Source organism: Cicer arietinum, chromosome 5, assembly GCF_000331145.2.
Source record: "Cicer arietinum cultivar CDC Frontier isolate Library 1 chromosome 5, Cicar.CDCFrontier_v2.0, whole genome shotgun sequence".
Taxonomy (NCBI): domain Eukaryota; kingdom Viridiplantae; phylum Streptophyta; class Magnoliopsida; order Fabales; family Fabaceae; genus Cicer; species Cicer arietinum.
In genome coordinates this window covers 36,689,432-36,695,783 of record NC_021164.2, presented here as the reverse complement: position 1 = coordinate 36,695,783, position 6,352 = coordinate 36,689,432, and positions in this window count along the sequence as shown.

Genomic DNA, 6,352 nt, shown 5'->3' with positions numbered 1-6,352 from the left:
GAAGCTTAGATCTAGATGAAACGGGGAGGTTTGTGTTTGACGGTTTTGAAATCCCTAACTCCGTTTTCGAATCCGAGAAGGAGGAAGGAGTTGGGAACTTGATCTTTCTCACCCACTAGCCTTGGGTTTCAATTCTCGAACTTAAAGGTAGCAAAGAAAACGAAAAATGGAGGAAGGAGGGAGAAGCTTTGCGCGAGGAAGAGGAAGAGGATGGAAAATGTTGTTTTCTCTCCTTTGTCTTTCTTTCCCTTGTTTTTCCTTTCTTTCCTTTTCTTTCTTTCCTTTTTATATCCTTTTCTTTTCTCCCCAAACAAATATATACATATAGATATTTATATATATATTAATTACTTTTAACAAATATCTCAAAATATCTAGATATTTGTTAAATTCCCATTTCACCCGTAACACATTAAATTCTTCGCAAAAGATTCACCGCAGTTAATTTAATTTATTCATCGACGAGTAATTCTAATCGGCATCAAAATATCTCTTTGGTCATATAAACTCCAAAATATTAATAACTTTGACTAAAAAGCCTCCGAGTTCAATACCAACATACACTAAAATACATAAAGTATACTTTAAAATTATGGGTCTTACATGTTTCAATTCAACGCCTTAAAACTTTTCAATCTCAAATTCCTCAGCCACTCTTCGTGCTTCTTTCAACTCATCAATAGCTTCTACCTTCTCCTTCTCAGTTTGAAGAATATGTTCATTTGCTTTCTTTAGATATTCTTGAGCTGCATTCAACTGGTTCTGCAATTTTGAACGCCAATCTTTTGATTTAGCCTGCAACATGTCCTCTACATCACTTTCTGGGTCATATGCAGCCTCCACATTATTAACTTTCTCTAAACCATCATCTTCTGGTTCAACCAACATCACATCCTCTCCCTCACTTTCTGCTGTTTTGCCATTTCTTCTTTTGATCATTATGCTGCCAGCTCCCTCAGCTTCCAAAGTTTTATCATCAACAAACCTGATCTTGATCCTTCTTGATGTATGAACATTAACCAGCCATTCCCTTTGGCTTGCCATCTGATTAAAGCAAATAGTATTAGGAAACCACAATTGAGACGAAGAATGTTCTTTGTTCGTACTAGCCATCAACAAGAATGTGTTTGAAAACAAAAAATGTTCTCCTTTTGTGGCTGAAAACGGATAATGTTCTCTGTTTGTGGTATCCATCAACAAGACTGTATTTGAGTCTGAATCTGAATCTTCTTCGATAGCGCATGCTTCATCTTCTTATTTCTTCTTCTTTTTTCCTGCTTTGCTAGCCCAACATTCATTAGCAAAGTGTCCAAACTTCTCACAATTGTAACATTGCACCTTCTTCTTGTCAAAGTTCTTTGATCTTCTTTTTGATTTACCACTTGCATTGCCCTTTTCTAATTAAGATTCAGACTTGTCATCAGGTTTCTTGAATTTATTCTTTTTCCATTTCTTTTTTTGGTCTCCTTTCTTGTTGGCATATGCTACCAATGTCTGATTCCCAGAATTACTCCCACTCCTTTCATCCATTCTCAACTCTCTTGCATCTAGAGTTCCCTGCAACTCTTCAATACTAAATGTGAAATTGTCTTTGGATTCTTCAATCGCACATACAACATAATCGAACTTGAGATGCAAAGATCTCAATATACTTTCACATAGTTTTTGTTCAGTAAGCTTCTCACCATAGCTAGCCATCTGATTTGTGATACTCTTTAATCTTGAAATCAGATCTGAAACCTTTTCATGTTCCTCCATCTTCAACAATTTGAACTGTTTCAGTAAGGTCTGCAATTTCACTTTCTTGACTTTGGTTCCTCCAGAATAACACTTCTCTAGAATGTCCCATGTTTCTTTTGCACTTCTTGCATAATTTTTTGTTGTCAAAGTTGGCCGTGTCAAGGCATTGATGAAGAATGAAGGTCGCCTTGCAATCTTTCTTCTTGTTTTATTTAAATCTTTATCTCTGTTCCTCTATTGGGTTGATCCCCAATTCTTTAAAACTATTTTCTATGATTTCTAACACTTCTTAAAATCCAAACAGTGCACGAATTTGCACCCTCCATCCATCCCAATATTTTCCATCAAAATGTGGCATATGGGCTGGAAAATTTCCATTGTTTGCACTTGAACGCATCTTCACTTCACTTGTGTTTAATCCTCACACTACACTTGTTTTTAATCCTTACGCTTCACTGGTGTTAATCACTTTGATTTGGTTTTTCGCAACCAAGCTCTTATACCATTTGTTAGCATTCACGCTAATCTAATTCAAGTGCAAGAAAAATAAGAAATACGATAGAATGTATTATTTTATGAAGAGATGAATATGATGTTGAAGTAAAAACCTTTTTGATATATGTTTTAATAACAAGAAACCTTATGAAATAAATGTTAAGTTTTCTAAATGGTGATCTATGAATATTTGCATTTTAGTTTCATAAAAGAACAAGTGCACTGTATCAAGTCAACAATGAAATAATTGAGGAGGCTAATTCATAAATATCAATATGATGATCCTCAATAAGGATGATTTTATGACCTCTATAAATCTAACTTAGAGGATGAACTTACGTCATAAATTAACATAAGATGAATATTTGTCAAAAGACAAACAATGCTAAAGTATAAGGATGATTTTATGACCTCTATGTCAGAGGATAATCAAAGCAAAAAAGAGGATGAACGTACGATAGACAATGAACAAAGCAGAAAAGAGGATGAACTCATATAAAATATTCATCTTCCCACGTGAAAAAAATCCAAAAGTACCATTGTACGAAAAAGTGCCGAAAAACAAGACTCTATAGTTCTTGGAAAATGAAAAAGTCAAAAGAACAAGACATGTCCTAATTTATGGAAGCTCTTGTTGAGACAAAATCCCAAATAAATGTTGTAATTTATCAAGCATTACAAATCAAATCATATTAAAATCAAGAAAGCAAAATCTGCAAAACGAAGAACGTTCTTGATAGAATTCTGGAAAACGAAGAACATTCTCCACATCTGCCATAAATAATAATGTTCATATTTCTATGTAAAGATTACATCCAAGAAGTGTTATCCATTCCATATCTTCATCAGAAATATAAGAGGATCAATCTAAACAAGAATCAATCCTGAATTCGAGGACTGAACACCTTGCTTCATAAAAAGCAAAAAGCAAGATCATCTCCAAGTTAAGCAAATGCAAGTACAACTAACAGGCTGTAAAGGACATTGTTGTTGTACCTTCAAACAGACCTGCACACATGACTTAAAGCCAGTAATCATTTCAGACAACTAACAGGATCAAAACTACAAGTAAGCTCATCTCAAACCAATTCGAAGAACGTTATTGGATCTCAAGAACATTCCTGGTTTCGACATGAACAATCCTGCTTTTAGACTGATCTTATCCATTCACTTACTCATGACAGCTGGCCTACTTCCAACGGTTAAATGAGCTGTCATAAGCTATCATTGATGTCTATATATAAAGCTTCGCGATGGAGAACAAATCAGAACTCAAAGTGCCAAGCAAAAATCACTCATTCAAACATACTCAAGCTCCTCAAATCATTCGAAGTTCCAGTTCCAGTTCCATTTCTTAGTGTGATATTAGAATAAGTGATTACAGAGCTCTAATATATATAATCTATTTCTCAAACAAGAGTTGAGCAATATCCAGATTCTAACATTCCCAAAATCATTACTTTGTAACTCAAGGTTATACTTGTTAACATAGCTGGAATAGTTGAAATCCTTTTATGATTAAAAGGTAGTTTGTGAAATCCTTTCTGAAATAGTGTAAGGTAACATGTGGAAATCTTTCTAGGTAGAAAGGGAGAACCTTGTAATAGATCAAGACTGATATGCGAAAATTGTGTGAAAATCAAGAACGATCTTGCTTTGAAGCACTCAGTGGAAAATTTCACATTTGTGAGGACTGGACGTAACCCGTGTTGGATGAACCATGATATATGCTTGTGTGATCTCTCTATCCTTATCTATATTTATTACTTGTCTTATATTAAGTTTTTATATTGATAAATTGATATTGTTGTTTTCCCACTAACCAAGAACTTTCTTCATTTATAACCAAGACCAATCTTGAGTTAAAACTTTCAGTTTTCAATAGGAATTTTAAAAAGGGGAAATTATAATTCAAACCCCTTTCTTATAATTGACATTGTTACTTCAATTGGCATCCGAGCCAATCTCTAAGGAATAAACACCCAAAAAGTGTTAGAGAAAAAGATTTAGGAAGATAATGTCAAAAACTAAATACATTGTTGAAGGAGGGTCATCAAACATACCACCATACTTTGATGCCTCAGATTATTATTTCTGGAAAAGCAAAATGCAATTGTTCTTAAAATCACAAGATACTGGTATGTGGCGAATCATCACAGATGGAGACTTCATACCAAGAATAGATCAAACTGATGCAACATCTGCTGAAAAGAAAGAAGCAGATTGGACATCAGATGAAAAAGCTATGGTACTTCTAAACTCAAAAGATCAATTATTTTTATCATGTGCTTTAAGCAGGGAAGATAGTGAAAGAGTAGATGAATGTGATACTGCAAAGAAAGTATGGGACACACTACAGACTCACTATGAAGGAACAAGCCAAGTTAAAGAAACAAGAATTGACATTGGCATTTGAAAGTTCGAATTATTCGAAATGAATGAAGAAGAAACAATCGATGAAATGTACTCAAGATTCACAACCATAGTGAACGAAATGCATTCTCTTGGCAAAGCTTATTCAGTACAAGACATGGTAAGAAACATCATGAAATGTCTTTCAATCATGTGGAGACCAATGGTGATAGCCATAAGTCAAGCCAAAAATCTTGAGGTACTAGGCTTGGAAGAACTTATTGGGACTCTAAGGGCACATGAAGTATTATTGTAGAAAGATAAACCTGTAAAGAAAGGAAAAATAATATCTTTGAAAGCATTTCAAAATTCACCAAGTATTCAACAAACAAATGATAAAAGTGATTCAGAAGACAACCAATAAGATGTTGATGAAGAAATCGCTCTATTCACTAGAAAGATACAATGAATGATGAGGATAAGAGATCAGATTAATAAGGGATCTCCAGATAAAAAGGACTTCAAAATTGAAGTGGATAAAAGTAAAATCACTTGTTTCAGATGCAACAAACAAGGATATTATATAATTGAGTGTCCATTGAACAAAAGAGTACCAAATAAATTCCCTTTAAAGAAGAAGTCAATGATGGCAACTGGGCTGATTCTGATGAATTAGAGGCAGATGATTCTGATTAAGCAAATCTATGTCTGATTGCAAACATTGAAGATAGAGAGGTAACAAATTCTAAACCATGTCTTTTTTGTGAACATATGGAAAAATAATTTGATAATTTAATAAATGACTCAAACTTTCTTATTCAAAATTGTAGTTCTTCTAAAGAAAAATTTTAAAAAGAAAAAGAAGAGAAAGAAAAAACTCAGGATATAAATGATAAGCTGAAAGAGATCATAAAAGATTTGAAAGAATCTCAGCAAAAAGATTTTGAAACTGAAAGTTTAGAAAGTCAAGAATGATTTGTCAAAAATGAAGTTGAAATTCCTTAAAATTGAAGTTGAAATTCTCAAAAATGATTTGTCAAATTTCATTAAAGCTACTGAAACTTTTCAAAGAATCATGGGATCTCAAGTTAGAATATTTGATAAAGCTGGTCTTGATTTTGATAAAACTCAAAAACCCAAAATGTATGAAAAAAAATTTGTTCCTGAAAGGAAAGAAGAACAATGCAAGATTAAATGTTCATATTGCAACAAAATTGGACATATGGAATTTTCATGTTATTTTAAAAAAAGGGGATGAAAAAATCAAGAACAAAAAGATCTTGAGAAAAGAAGAATATTTTGGAACAAAAGAAAAATTTTCCGAAAAACTGGAAAAAGGAGAACGTTCTCTAGTAAAAGTAGTAAAAGAAGAACGTTCTAGAGCTTTACCAAAACTAGTTACAACTCAGCTGACTAAACCTTTTTCAAAACAAGTTACTAGATATTCCTCCTGGTCCACGAATGGCCACTCTGAGATATCATATAACATTAAAAAGGAATCAGATTTTAACACTGACACTCCATGACCCAAAACTAAGTGAGTACCTAAAGTTAATGGAACAAATCATGCAAGATGGTTCTCAAGATATCAAGAATAGGTCATGGTTTTTGGACAGTGCATGTTCAAGACATATGACGGGTGATAAGAATTGCTTAATGTCATTCATCAAAAAATATGGAGAATCCGTAACATTTGGCAATAATGATCAAGCGAAAATCAAAGGCAAAGGAACTATATGTAAAATAAATTCTACCAAAATCATTG